Below are 14,615 nucleotides of genomic sequence, written 5' to 3' on the forward strand. Positions count from 1 at the left end.
CTCAGCTTCTCAGCAGATTCCCAGAAGTAGCTGTCTGAAGGTGTACACCAGAGCAGGTTGATGTTTTGTGGCCAACACAATCTTTCTCCAGAGCCAATTGCTTTCTCTTTTTCCTGGATAGATGTTCCCCTGAGCTCATTTCTTTACCTATACTGTCATTGTCTGGACTTTTTCTTCAAGTTAATCTCATTGGTTAATGATTATACCAAGTTCAAAAAGCCCAAGTGCTACAATTCGTTATTATTTATTTTCTTTTCTCCCTTACACTCTCTCCAAGTCCAGATCACAGGATCTCTCTGTGTAACCACATGTCCCTCTGTAGCTTATTGTCTTGCATCCAAACAACTGGTCCCTGTTTTCAGCTCAGCTGCTGCCTGTTTAACTCCTTTGTTACTGGAAATATATCATGGAACCAGGGAGAATTAAACACTGGTAATTCCTTCATATCATAATTACAGAACTGGCTTTGCGGGTGTTTGTAAAAGGCATTGAATACACGTCTGGGCCATTTCTGCACTGTGAGTGAGCATGTAGCACAGTGTTACCTTCTGGTAAGTAAAATCTCTCTCTTTCCTTCTTTCCTACCTAGCTGATGATTGGATACAGCCTTTCCCTGCCGCAGGGTCCTTTGTGTTTTCCCACAAAAAAATCAGAAAAAGCAGGAACATGCCAAACATGGGTGAGTTTTGGGGATGTGAAATTGTGCTAGATACTTCTGTGGATCTTGTGTGAACTGTTAAAGGAGAATTTTGCTTTTGCAGTTTCTTTTTCCCACACTCCAAGTTACTCATAATTAGGGTAACTTTTTACATGATTTTTTACTTTTCTGTTGTAAAGGCCGTGTCAGACAAATACCAGGTCATTGCTCCAGAGCATGGGGTTTGGAGTTGCTTGTGCAAGGATCTTGTAAGCATAAAATTACAAACAACAGCTTCTGCTTTGCAAACAGTCCAACCATTTTGCTGAAAAGAAATAAAAACAATTTAGGCAAAGCCATCAGGGTTAATTCAAACTAAGTGGTTACAGTCTGGCAAAAACAAAACAAAACATGGGAGCAGGAAATGCTTAGTACCAGCCTTCACATTATGAAAGAAGTTGGTTATTCTGGAGTGCCTGAAAACATCCAACAGTAAGAGTCCACCAAGGATAGAGAGGCAACAAAGCCCCCACTCTTCTGTGGTAGTTCTGCTTCGTGAAGGATAGATCTGTTTCCAACTGTGATGAGTTCAAGTAAACTGCTCTTGTGGTATCCAACGTAATACTTTTAGTGGGTGCAAATCAGTCGGGTTGCAGCTGCACAAATTTCCTTTCCTGTATTCATTGTGGCTGGCACTGGTGACACTCCATGTTAAGGGAGAAGACCCAGTGAGGCATACCATGGCATTGCTTGTTTTCCTCATCTCTTCATTTTCCAGGCTGATAAATGTGGTAGACGAGATGCACACAACAATTACTATTAAGGTTTGCAGCTGGAGCAGCTTAGCAACAGAATTTCCCTGCAACCATGAGGACTCAAATCAGTCATGAAATCCCAAGGCGGCCTCTGCGTTGGTCTTTGCGGCAGCACAGGCCAGTCTGGGGGAGTGCTCCTCTCTGTTTCTGCTGTGTCCTGGGTTCATCCCTCTCCAAATACAAGTTTACCAGCACAGCTCTTGGCTCTCAGGCTGCCAACCAACACCTGGTAATCTTGCAACCTGCAGGGGCATGCCTCAGGGTACTCTTGATATTTCCAGCAGCCTGCACTTCTGTCATCTTTTTTCTTCCACATCAGACATTTCCTTTTTTCCGACTATCACATTTCTTACTTCTCTCCAATCTCTTGAAATTCTCCATTTAACTTTCCCCTCTTTGTTCTTCTCCATACCCAGGTCCTGCTTACACTTGTTTGTTGTCCTACAGAGAAAGACAGCACAGGACAAAAGGGCCATTAAACTATGAGATTAGCTGTCAAAATTAACCAAGTTAATTGGTTAAGCTGTGAACTCACCAGGTTTCAGAAGGTAATGAAACACTTTGAATATGATGCTTAGATAGCTTGGGGGAGAACAGTTGCTTTATGGAGGCTTTTGACTTTATTTCAGGTAGTTTATTTGGCTCTCAGCTGTCGCTTTTCCATTCCCAGAAACTCCTACCTCTGACTTCATTCTCAAACTTTCCTGTTTCACCCATGCTGTTTGCTTGCTGAGTTGCTTTGGCTGGGGACAGGACCTGTTTGTATTAACACAAGTTGGACAAGTTTTGTTTTTTCCAGGACATATGCCAGTTGTGACAGAATTCTCTAAGCCCCTGAGTTAAAAATCAAAAGTTAGTGAATGTAGTGGCCTTATCCCACCCCCAAAACCCTTCTGCACACATTGCACTTCAGTGAAACAGTCTCTTGTCAGAGCAGCCATCCAGCCTGCCCATGTTTCTCTTCCACAAACTTTACTTGTGGCCTTTTTCTATGCTCAGGGGCACACCACAAGCTCTCAAGACCCTCTCCAGCAGAATACTCCTGCCCTGCTGAATCTGTTTACACCCATGAGCTGGCAGCTGCTCAGAAATTCAAACTTCTTCTTTAATGAGAATTTTGGGGTGGTTTCTGGTGGGGAAAAAATGCTCACTATAGCTGTTCCCTTTGGCTTAGTGACCTTTTTATCCCCTAAGTGCAGTCTTGAACCTCAAACACCTCCAGCATTTAGGAGAAGACACACAAAAATGCAGTGTGAGCCCTGAAAACAACAGGAGAACAGATCAGACTGTTCTTAAAAGACTGACCAAAACATCCTGGTAAGCCATGAAAGCACTAATGAGTCACACCCCAGGATGGGCTAAATAGTAATAAAATAAAACCGCTTCTTTCAGTTCCCTGCTGGAACCAAAAAGTTGATTCTTCATTACTGACTTGGGTTTTTTCCCTCTTCAGTGAGTTACTAGCTGTAATTTATGATTAAATAATTCCTCTGGGAAATTATTCCTCATGGGGAAAGAATTATGAGAAGAAGAGATTTCCTCTGCATTCCCCATTCATCAGGCCAATGAGAATAGCATTCAAAAAATTCTGATATCATGAGGCAGCCTAGCCTTTGCTTCCAGTTTTGTTTGGCTGATTATTCTGAAAATGGAGTGATTGACATCCTTGAGTCTTTCCCACTGAACACTAGCAAAAAGAAGGTTGTTTTACTGTGAAAAACAGCTTACATTTGGCAGTGATCTCTTATCTTTGGCAAAAAGGGTTCTGCCACAACTTTTTCAGAAGGCAGCCTTGCATTGTTTATGATAAGCGGTTTAACAGAGGACAACTCTGTTTAATGAAATTCTAGCAAGAATGTCCAGCTTCTGTGACCTGAATTCAGTGCTGGCTATGCATTATCCAGGCATAAGGATGGATAAGTCTTAGCCAGAGTAAAGGATTGTGATTTTAGAGCAAAATGTGCCAAAATATGAGGTCAAGACAGAGTTCTGACATCCACAGTCATGGTCTTTTACATTTCAAGAAGTGCTGCAAGGAATTTTTTTGCTCCTAACACTGTTGTGACTGTGTTTGTGGTGGTGTGTATATGTATCGAGGGCAGAGTTAAAGCTGGAAGGGTGAATATTTTTCCAAATAGCATTTTTTAAAAAAACATACAACAACAACCATAACCCTGCTGGAACTGGAGCTTCTTGGTAGGTGGGAATGTATTTGTGACTTTTGTTGATATGTTCAGCAGTTTGTACCTGCAAGATAAATTAGACACCTTCCTCCATCACCCAGTGTTATGGGAAGCTGTTTTGCTGATCCAATGCAGAGAATGGAAACTTGGCTAACTTCAGGTCCAAGGGACCAGTCTAAATGTCTGATTAGTGATCCTGCAACTGGCAGGTTTTTGTATGGTATTAGGGAAGATGAATGATGGCTGTGTTTGAGCAAATTGTTTCCATAATTTAAGAGAGAGAAAATCAGCTCATTGCTGATCCAGACTTTGTCATTAGCAATTTGAAAGTTTTCTGTGGTTTCAGCTGAAAAGCTTTTGGAATCAAGGAGAAAATGCATGTTGATACACACCGGATTTTGGTGAGCATCTGCTTGAAAAAGCAGTGGTTCATGGTCATCCTATCCCCATGGGGTCACCTAATAAAACAGTTCACAATTTATTGGCAAGCTTGGGACAAGTTCAATCACTCTTTTCTAGCTCTTTTTTTTTTTTTTTTAAATTACAATATAATTACATGCACAGCAATAGCTCAGTCTAAGAGACTTCTTGAATGCCATTAGGAGACATATCGTATCCAAATGCTGCCAATGTTAACTAAAACTTCAGAAGCCTGAGCCAAATGGAGAGACACAATTTTTCCTTCCTTCCTCCTTCTATTTTTCACTCTTTTCCTCATCACTGCAACTAAAAATAATGTGCCCTGCTCGCCTCATTTGCTAACTAAAACATGTATACCTGCTTGTTAAACTGTAATTTTAGCTTCACTTTGATTGATAGCTTGAGTAGGAAAGGTTTGAATTTTTGTCTTGTACAGACACATTCAAATTGCATGGCAAGGCTGTTAAATGCTTTGCTTTTGTAGTCATCATGCAGACTGGAGCTTCCCCAGCGACTGGAAAAAGTTTAAATGAATTTAATGAATTTGGGGTTCATTCTCTTTTTTCCTATTTTTTTAGTTAGGGCTTTAATAAAGCTGTGGCTGTTTTGGAATGGGGAGTGCATACCTTCTGAGTGAAGCATGGCCAGAGCTGCAGCTGCAGCTTTCTCTCTATATGTGTTGCTCAATAGGCTTGTGGGAACTGATGGAGCAGACTGCTGGGACTGCCAGGTGGGACGGCTCTGCTGTTGTTACTGGCTTGGGCCCAGTTTAATACCTCGTAGCTGAATGGAGGAGAGATGTTGAAGAGGTGTTACTAGAAAAACGTTGCTTTAAAATGGGAGCCCTGAAAACCAATGATTATGTTAATGTTTGTTCTAATTGTACACTCTGGAGCATCACGTTAATACCCAGGGAGGCAGAGACTTTCTATTTTTAATGGCTTCCTGCGCACTTGTAGCCAATGGGCCAAGTGCTTTGCCTGTCTGCCAGTCCATAAAGGGTCTGGATGCTTTGCCAGCCAAATGCACCTACTGTCTGCTGTGGCCTGGTGTAGCAGGCACGGAAAGGACTTTTGTGACATCTGATGAAATACTAATAGTGCTATGACAGATGGCGTTTCTTCTTCGGTAGAAGTGCAGGAACTGGTTTTTGAGCTAGAGTTGCCTTGAGCCCAGTTCAGCCTGGATAGGTGCAGGCAACTGTTAAGCTTCCTTTCTAAGAAGACTAGAAAAGAGAGACCAGCAGAGAGAGAAAGGGATAAAAGGCAATAGCCAAGTGGTCCAGACTGAGTCTGAAGCCAGCATTCACTTACTGCTGTTTCTGAATAACTAATTGTCCCGATTTAGGGCACTAATGCAGAGCAGCCCTGGCAGGACAGAAGTGGCCTTACTGGGTCAGGGTAATGCCCTGTAGGTGACTGTATGCCTAAAGAAGGTGCATCTACAGACATTCTTTTCAGCAGAAACTCATACCTCAGCAGCCAGAATATTGTGGCCCAGCAAACAGTGGATCTGCCATCCATCAATGTATTTCATTTCAGGAATACAGTGTAAACTTCTCACCACCACAACATTTTGTGGACAATGAGGACTAGAACTAATCCCATTCCATTAGTCAGATACAGGAATGAGTTGGATATTTCTATAGTTGATTGTATGAAAATTTTTCTTGGCTTTTTTTTTTAGATTTGCAGACAGAAACTGTTACCAGATGCTCAGTGTTTATTTTACCAGGGGTATGTTTTTTTAAAAATCAGCTTCTCCATTAGAGGCAAACTTCTATCCAGTCCTTCTGATGAGAAATATCAATCCACTTGAGATAAAATTACCTAGGAGATTGTAACCTCTTGTTAGCAATGTGGGTAGTAATATCTTCAGATCTTAAAACCAGATTTGGAACAGAATATCGGTCCAAGCCTCATACTCTGAACAACAGTTTTTAAAATGAAAAGATGTCTGAATGACTTTCACTGAGCTGATACAGTTGAACAAGAGGGAGCATCTCTCTGTTACAAAAACCAATTTATTGCATCCTTTTTTTGTATTTGGTTGGGCTTTGTCCTTTTTGAGTATGCTGGGTTTTTTGTCTTTCAGTACACTTTGGTCATCTCCAGCTGAACAGCTGATGTATCCTCGAGTGTGTCTTTAAATGCAGCAGTCATGCAAGTAAAGAAATCCTGGTTATGAGTGGGTGAAATCACAAGTCAGTTAATTTCCCTGCCCCCACTTCTTTGTAATCAGAAGATAAACTCACTCCAGAAAATGCAGAGGAGGCTCTGCTATCCATGGCATGTCGTGCCTACAGTTAGCACACGTTTTAAATCACAGTTTTGGAGTTTATTTATACAGCTAAATGTCATATGTTTAAAAATAATGAGTTTATTCAGAAAGAAAAATTCTCCTCAGAGTGATTAATTAATGGAGACTCATTCCCAGAGTAACAGCCAGCTAGAATTATTCCAGGCCTTCTCTTGAAGTCAATTACCTGTTGGAAAATCTGTTCAATCCACCAAGTCAGTCCAAGTTCAACAGCTTGAAATAATGAATGGTATATAGAAAGGAACAGTAATTTTTTCCTAATTGCTGGTGCATCTCACTGTAACATGTCAGTCACATTCAAGGACAACAAACTGTTTTGGGAGTTTAAAGATAAAAATAATAGGGTTTAGACAAATAGTGGCTGAGGTAGCTTTTTCATAGTGAAACAGTTTGGTTTTTCCTAATATGTATGAGCCGTCCTGAAAAAAACAAGTGACAGTGATGTTCTTAAAATGGTTGTGCCATAGAGCACTATCACAAAACTGCAATTGCTGCTCTTCAGAATCCTCACCTCAGCTTGCAGGCAGCTGCAAAGCACAGTCAGGCTGACCTGGATGCTCTGGTCTCCCAAGAAAGCTTCCTTATTGCTTTTTTCCCTGATCTTTCAGCTAATACATTTGTGTGGACCCCAAATGAGCAGGATCAGATGAACTATAGCTACAGTGAACTGCTTTGCTGGATGGTGACCACAGCTTAATATGCCTCCCAATTTAGGTTTGCTCTTTGGCCCCAGCTCTCAGAGTCTCATAATGGAGTAATGGAGATAAAACCCCCGTATTTCACAGTGAAACTTGGCAAATTGACAGCCAAGAAATTATTTTCCCTAGTAATTTTAAAGGCATCAACACAGTCAGTGTTAAGATATTCTAAGAAACAGAGGATAGGGGAATAACAGCATTTAAATCTTGATGTCTCATGTTGGTGTTCATGGGGAGATGACATTTGTCTTTTGTTCATAAAAACATCTCAGATCTAATAATTACAAAATACTGATGGCATATTACATAAGCAGCAAATGAATATATTGACTAAAGCTGGAATTGATCTTTTCCAGTGGATTCCTAACATGTCTAGTGAAAAGAAGAAATCCAATTGAAAGAATTTATGCAGTTGACAGGCTGAAAGAGCTCTGGTGGAGATGCTCTTGTCTCTGAAGTAAGTGAAATGCATTTGTAAAACTTCCTAAGTACAAATTTACACAGTGAATTCTTCTGATTCTTAGGGTAAGTACATAGGTTTGGGGCTTGTTTGGGTTTTTTTGGTTTGTTTTTGGGGGGAGGAGGTTGTTTGGATTTGTTAGGGATTTTTTGTTTATTTGTTTATGTAAGAACTGAATTTTTGACTGAAGGTAGCAAGAGTTCACTCAAGAAATTCAAAGCTATCCTTGACTATGGGTTATCAACTCATTGTCATGGTTTGTCCTTCTACTTAAAAAAAGTGAAATCTATGTCAGGCACAAAGTAACTTAAAATTGCTTGGAAGGAGCTGCTTTTGGTTGTACTGTCAGGTAATTTGAAGATGTTTTCAATATTAATTTGGGGACAGAGGCAAATAGACCAGTTATGTTTTCTAGTGTTCCTTTGGAGGAGAGAAGTCCATAGTGCCCTTACACCCAGCTGAGATCTCCTTACTAGAGATCATGTATGTGTCCAGGGAAAATGAGGTGAAAAGACACCAAAGAGGAGATGGCAGCTGAGAAGCAGCTGTTGGTTTGGAAGAGCATCCAAACCAAAAAGCACCAGTGGGGCCTGGGCTGGTGGTGGAGCAATACAGGGAAGAGGCAGATGATGTGGGAGGTTCATATATATTTTATATATACATTTATATCTTCAGAGGACTAGAGTTCTCACTACTGTTAGGGAAGGTACAGATTACTTTCTTCCTTTTCTGTGAAAATATTCCTACTTCATGCTTTTCCTAAGATAAAAATCAATCCCTATGTGACAAAGAAGTTTGTTTTGAGATATTTTTAACTTGTGGTAAAAAAAACCCCAAAAAACTGGTGCCATTTTTTGTTTTCTGTCTGTGCCTGTAAAATTAGAAGAACCCTATTGATTCACACAGCAGTGATGCACAGCGGCATTTGTATTCTGAGGAGGGTAAAACACAGTCACATATTCGAAGGAAAACATATTTAATGAACCCACTTACATTAATTTGCCACCAATAGAGATTCTTTGTAACAAAATGGATCATTGCTTACATGAAGGCAATGACTAAACCCAGCAAGATACATGTTCTGTGCAGTAAGCACCAAGGTAGACAATGCCATGCAGATCTCTGTGATTTATGGTGCTCTGTTGTATTGTCTCCTAGGCTTATACCTGATAAGAAAGGAAAATTCCAAGAGATGGAAAAGACTTCCTTCTGTTTCAGCTGCCCAGTTTTTTGATATTGTTCAAAAGATGATTTCTCAGGCAGATATTACTTAGTTTTCAGTCATATTGTTCTTAAAATACACAAGAAATTCTTAGTGAAGACCATCAATGAAAAGAAAAGACTACGGATCACTTGAATATACAGGTAATTATTTTTAACTGCTTTTCCAAAAGAACTGTGCTTTTAATAATAGCCTGCTTTTGTAGAGCATCTCTCATATGCAGACTTGAAAACGTGGTAGGCAAATTGTCTCAACATGTCTATGGGCTAGGTAAGTACTATTAATCCCTTTTTACAGTCGGAGAAATCTGAACATCAGAGAGCCAAGAATATTGCTTTCCAGCTTTGGTGTTACAAAAGGACTGTCAGAGCAGAGAGTATTGTGTTAAATTCCACCCACTAAGTCCAATTTAGCCTTTTGCCTTTCCAGCAGAGGAGTCTGCTACAATTCTGTCTTTTCAAGACGCAGGTTATAAGGCAGGGACTGGTTGTTCATTTCTGAAACATGCAATATGTATCTGAAGTTAACTGAAAGCTTCTAAGTTAAAGGTTTCATAAATGGGTCAGAATGGATGTAGTCCCTCCTAAAGTTCCTCAGCTTGAGACTGTATAACCCACCACTGTGTGTCGTTGCTTGTGTTCACAGTGTGGGTAAACCCCCAAGAGTGTATGGCCCCACTAATGTTAGTGGTGTTTTTTATGTATCACAGGCAACCTGGGGATGGGTTACATACCCAGGATATGTACATACCCATGGGTGCATCTGTTCAGCAACCTTACTTCATGCAGCTTCTCCAACAGATACTAAAAAAAAGCCCAAAGACTAATAAGGAAGTAAAGTTCACGGTGAATGGAGAAACCTAAAAACACAGCAGTCTGTGAAGGTTAGAAGTCTGAAAGCAATTTTCAGTCCTCAGAATAAGTCTTTTTTCTACATGGAAGAGGATTTATTTTGAGGTAGACTTGCTTAGTGGGATGGAGATATACTTTGATTAACACTTCTTTGATCCTCTCTTGCTGAAAATGAAAAAAACCCTCTTGTTCTGGACACCTTAGGCTCCAGTTAGGATGCATGCAGATGGATTTACCCTGGAGTGGGCTGTCTGCTGCAAGGGCTGTCTACAGCTTCAAGTTGCATTGTGTGTAAATCCAGCCAGACTGCAAGGCCTCTCCCTCTCTTCTGTCCCACAGGTATGTTGAGAGCTCTGGTAATGGCTATCAGGATAAAACCAGCCTGTATTTCACAGTATTTATGAGAGTTTCCATGTGGCCTTGGAGCTGCTGACTCGCAGCAGCCATTGATAAGAGGAGCCTGCCCTGGCACGGAGAGGGTTGAGCCTTTCTGTTTGGCAGAAGCACCTCTGAGACAGGAGCTGATGGAGGTGCTGCCAGTGCACTGGCAAAAGGCAGGAGCAGGGAGCTGCACATGCAAGGCTCTGGATCATGCTGTTGTTTCCAGCTTGGTGCTGCCTCCAGGGTGCTGCCAGGTGCCCTGGAGCAGGCAGAACTGGTGGGAAACACCCCTGGCCTTTGCAACAAGTGTATTGCAGTGGCAATATTTAATCTCACCTGAGCAGAAGGCAGTGCTTCCTCAGGCTTGTCTGGAGCCATGGAAAAAAATCCCTACAGGACCTCAGCCATTTCTTTGGCTAATAGATTACTTGTATGCAAAGGTTTGCCTTTGCCCTGCCCATGCTAACACAAACCACACCACACATCAAGGGTATTCATGTAATAATTGTTCCACATACAGCAGCCCAGGATAAGGTGCTTACCATGCTGTGGGATGCTACCTAATACCGTGCATGGTTTGGGTAAGCTCTAAGGATGTAAGGAGGGTGGTTTAGACCAAAAAAATGACATGGCATCGAAAGCACAGGATAAGTTGTGTGAAAAGGAAAGGGGCTGGAAATGTCACTCCTTTCAGCAGCCTGCGAGACCCAGTCTTAGGGCTGGCAGAAAAGGGAAAAATCACAGCAGGTTTTGTAAAGAGCTTATGCTTCAGAGTTCAAAGCTTTTTAAAAAGCCAAGTAATGCAGGTGACAACAGTGCAGTTTTCTGAAGGAATCTGATTTTGGAAATAGACCTGTCGAGAATATTTGAAAACCCCATTGGTTGTCTTATTGGTGTGCGTTTGGACACCCACAATCTTCCACTGAGAAGTTTTGTGAAGTTTGCATAGCCCAGAGGCTATGCAAAGGAGAATGCAAAGGAGAATGCAGAGTTGGCTAAAGGAGAGCTCACACTGGAGTATATTCTTCCTCTGGCTGATGGGGGGGGGTGGGTGGTGGGACCTTCTAATCCTGGCCCATGAGGATGTGTGAGCTTTAGCATGCCCCATACAAAAGAAAAAGTGGGATGAAAAGCATCCATTAAAAAATTAAACATTGGTAAAGATACAGAGGCTAGTAAAAACAGGGCCTGGTACAGAGATAAATTAAGGTGAAAAGAATTGTCCTATATAATTTGTGTATCCAAAATTTTGAGGTAAAAGTAAAAAATAAACAGAAAATGTGGAGGTAGTCCCCAGAGTTGCCAAGAGAAAGAAACAAGATATCTGTTCATGTATTCTGTGGACTGTCTCCCCACTTTCACACTAATACCACAGCCCATGTGCAGCTGTGGGAAAGAAAGCGTTGAAAAGGATGAGAATGTCTTTAAATACCTTCAACAGTTATGCTGCAGTGAGGGGTAAAATGAAGGAAAAAGACCCCCTTCTTTCTCTCATCTGTTTTTTTTTTTTTTTCATTCCTCATTTAACATACACTAATGAAAAGCTGAGAATAGTTACTCTCTGGAATCAGATTTTACTTTTGGGATAGTTAGTAGATCTTAGTCCTTTATAGAATTGGTTACACTAATAATTATTGTCTTCCCCCACACTTCACTCTTCATCTTAACAGAAGAATGAAGTGAGGGCAACAGGATATGCTAGTTTTGAGTCTTTGTTTCCTAATATTGGATGCCTAGAAAAGTAAGCTCAGCATGTTGCAATCTAGTGGGAGCAGTTACATTGTCCTTGGGGGTCACTGAAGGAGTTATCAAGGAGGCAAAGAAAGAGGAAGTTGATTTTGAGCTTGTTTTCTCTTTCATGACTTGTTTAGGTCTCTCTAACACTTTTTGGGAGCTGTGTAGTTCCATCCAAAGTATGGTAGTACAAAAGCACTAAAAATACAAAGGTGAGACATGAGCTCATTAATCCTGCCAGGAGAAAAAAAAAATTAGCAAAGTCTGTGATAGGCAGAAACAGCCAAACCAAATGCCACCTCTGTGAAGATAAATGTGCTGCAAACACCAAGAGCCTACAATATTATGGCCTTTAAAAAAACATATGTTTCATAAATGGGAAAATGAACTGAAGAAGCTGCTGGTGAAGCTGTTGAGAAGCTGGACTGTTCACTTATACACTAACATCACACGGGGCTTGCCAGCTGAGCCAGGAGGCAGAGCTGGCAGAGCCCCCATGATTTCCTTTTCATACAAACCTGCACCAAAGCTGGTAGCCATGAGGAATGGCTACTGTAGGACATGAATTTTTATACAGTATTACAATTGCCTTTGGTGCCAGCCCTGACCATCAGCAGTGGGTCCAGTCACAGCTCTGATATTTGCCTCTGCAAGGTATGGAACTGTGTGGAAAAGCCCAGCTAGAGAAACAGAGCTGTGCTGGTGGAAAATGGGAGCAGAAGGACAGGAGAGCAGACCATCAGCCTTTGAGGTGGGGAGAGTTGTTTTGAGCGGGTACATCTCACCAAAGCTGGGAGCAAGAGAAATGAGGCAAAGCGCAGGTGGTGGGTTCTGGGTGAGTGGGAAATGTGCAGTGTGTCCAATACTGAGTGTGTGGATTCACCATGCCTGCCTGCAGGGCCCAGGGCTTTCCATGCAGGAGCAGGGAGCAGGAACACAGCGGCTGCAACGCTGCTCTGACAAGCCATGATAAATGCCAGCTTTGTTAGTGTGTGTGGCAAGTTACCAGGAGCTCAGCAAATTCCTGCGCTTGGAGAGCCTCGCACTGGGAAGAAAATATGAGCTGTGAAGTAATAATGATAATAACAGGATTCAATGAGGCAGATGTAATCCACATTTCTTCAGCTGATCCTGGCTTGCAGCACCAACTCTGCTTGACTAAATTGTATTCACAGGGATCTTTTCAGAAGTTGGTTTCAGCAGCTGAGCTATGGTGTGGCTCAGGCTAGTCTAGAGCTGAAATATAGCATTTTTTTCTTGGAAGTCATATTTACAGAGTGCTTAAGTGAGGCAAGTACCTTGAAACATTGTCCACAAGAATTAGTAGTTTGAGGAGAGGTTTCCCACTCATTTTTAACACTGCTGAGTTCATTTTTGCTCTTTTAGCTTACCGTCAAAAAGCCTTGGTAGTGCTGAGCTTCATGCAAATATGTATTTGTAGCAAGCACATAGGAGCCTGAGAATAGCAAATATTGACCCTCTTCTGTGTCAACAGAAAAGGAAGTGCAAAACTGGCTGTGGGCAGATCCAATTTCATTTTCAAAATCAACATTTGGTGTATTCTTTCTGCTTGCAGCACTACTTGATATGTTGATGCTAAGAGGCTGAAGTCCCTTCTGCTGCAGTTTGCCTCTGTGTGACAAGTCAAATTCTCTGGGATTCTCAGGATTCTGACAGGCACCACACACATTTCTTTTCCTGACCTACAATGCTATCTCTCAGGCTGTTCCTGCAACTCAGCTGAGACATGCTCCTGTACCCTTTGGATACCATGGAAAACACCCTGCAGGCCTTGGGCACTTTTGAAGGTGAGCTGTCATATCTAGAGTTTTCAGGTCCACTACACTTCACTATCCTTTTTGGACAAGAAATGTTTGCTATCTGTGGTGAAAATCACTGTTATTTCAGTTAGACTAAAATAAAACATAAGCAGAAGTAATTATTTACAGCATGTACAGTGGGAAAATCAGTCACAGTTAATTGCGTGAGTCTTAAATGGAAAAAAACAGCACACATGCTTGGACCTTTGAGAATTCATCTTGTGCCACCTGGCTGGTGCTCTCCTGACTCATCCCTTGCTGGGGGCTTTGCCTTCCTTCCTTAGCTGTGGCCACAGGTCTCCAACAATTTGTCGTGGCATTAACTGTCAGCACAAGGACCCATCCTACCCACTTTCTGTACCTACCCACAGAGTCCTACCCTTCCTCCTCCTCCCCCCTGGTGGCCTTGGACATGCTGTGGGGTCATGTACTGGTGGAGGATAGACCACCCATCCATGTTGAGGCTTACCTGTATTTTTTGTTGTTGTGAGTTTATCTTTCACTGGATCACTTCTTTCACCCTGTGGACTGTGAAGCTGCAGGAATACTTGGGGCAATACCAGCAAAAGTGCAGGTGAGGGGTAGGAATAAGAGGTTTCAGCTGGGCTGGGCCGGGGTGGTTTGAGGTCTCTATGAAATTGTGACCTCAGTGTGTTTCTGCCTGAAGCATCTCCAGGTTTGAAGCCAAATATTTGGTGTCAATCTATCATCAGAGATATTTGATACAGTTGTCTAAATGATGTGTGTAATCCCTGACTGGCTCTTGATGGAGAAAAGATGTGACAGTGATTAGCCACTTTGGGACAGCTTTCATTTGGAGCAAGGTGGATATGATGTGATAGTTGGAAACCTCAGAGGTGTGGGAGCCATCTGCCAGGTTCAAACTAAATGTGGGGCTTGAACTCTGCCTAACCTCAGAGACCTTCCCCTCCAGATAAATCAGAAGCCCATTGGTAGCTGCTACGCATGAAAGCTTGCAGTCATACTCCTGTCTGCTGGGCAGTAGATGTACAAACATGGGCACCAAATCCCTGCAAGATACAAGCTACACTTCATTTAAATCTTATTATTTATT

The 14,615-nt window shown here is 41.9% G+C and overlaps 1 long non-coding RNA gene across 6 annotated transcripts in view; it reads left to right on the forward strand.

The window, feature by feature from the left end:
• Positions 1–321: 321 nt before the first annotated feature.
• The window catches only part of LOC134547173 (uncharacterized), a 60,151-nt gene continuing 45,857 nt past the window's right edge, over positions 322–14,615 (forward strand). For 5 of the 6 annotated variants that reach the window (XR_010079402.1, XR_010079403.1, XR_010079406.1 and 2 more), the window contains exons 1-5: positions 361–551; positions 7,429–7,529; positions 8,691–8,897; positions 9,810–9,944; positions 13,297–13,528. This is a non-coding gene — a long non-coding RNA (uncharacterized LOC134547173). Of the gene's footprint in view, positions 552–589; positions 680–7,428; positions 7,530–8,690; positions 8,898–9,809; positions 9,945–13,296; positions 13,529–14,615 lie in introns of all 6 variants that reach the window. The other variant, XR_010079405.1, reaches the window with a different exon arrangement.

This window comes from Prinia subflava, chromosome 2 (assembly GCF_021018805.1).
Source record: "Prinia subflava isolate CZ2003 ecotype Zambia chromosome 2, Cam_Psub_1.2, whole genome shotgun sequence".
In the NCBI taxonomy this organism is placed as follows: Eukaryota; Metazoa; Chordata; class Aves; order Passeriformes; family Cisticolidae; genus Prinia; species Prinia subflava.